This window comes from Bison bison, unplaced genomic scaffold, assembly GCF_000754665.1.
Source record: "Bison bison bison isolate TAMUID 2011002044 unplaced genomic scaffold, Bison_UMD1.0 scf7180017864270, whole genome shotgun sequence".
NCBI lineage: Eukaryota > Metazoa > Chordata > Mammalia > Artiodactyla > Bovidae > Bison > Bison bison.
In genome coordinates this window covers 1,110,707-1,111,158 of record NW_011494842.1, presented here as the reverse complement: position 1 = coordinate 1,111,158, position 452 = coordinate 1,110,707, and positions in this window count along the sequence as shown.

Genomic DNA, 452 nt, shown 5'->3' with positions numbered 1-452 from the left:
TCATTCCATAGTTCATCAGGCACTCTGTCAGATCTAGGCCCTTAAATCTATTTCTCATGTCCACTGAGGGTATAATCATAAGGGATTTGATTGAGGTCATACCTGAATGGTCTAGTGGTTTTCCCTACTTTCTTCAATTTAAGTCTGAATTTGGCAATAAGGAGTTCATGATCTGAGCCACAGTCAGCTCCTGGTCTTGTTTTTGCTGACTGTATAGAGCTTCTCCATCTATAGCTGCAAAGAATCTGATTTTGGTGTTGACCATCTGGTGATGTCCATGTGTAGAGTCTTCTCTTGTGTTTTTGGAAGAGGGTGTTTGTTATGACCAGTGTCTTCTCTTGGCAAAACTCTATTAGCCTTTGCCCTGCTTCATTCTGTACTCCAAGGCCAAATTTGCCTGTTACTCCAGATGTTCTGGACTTCCTACTTTTGCATTCCAGTCCCCTATAATG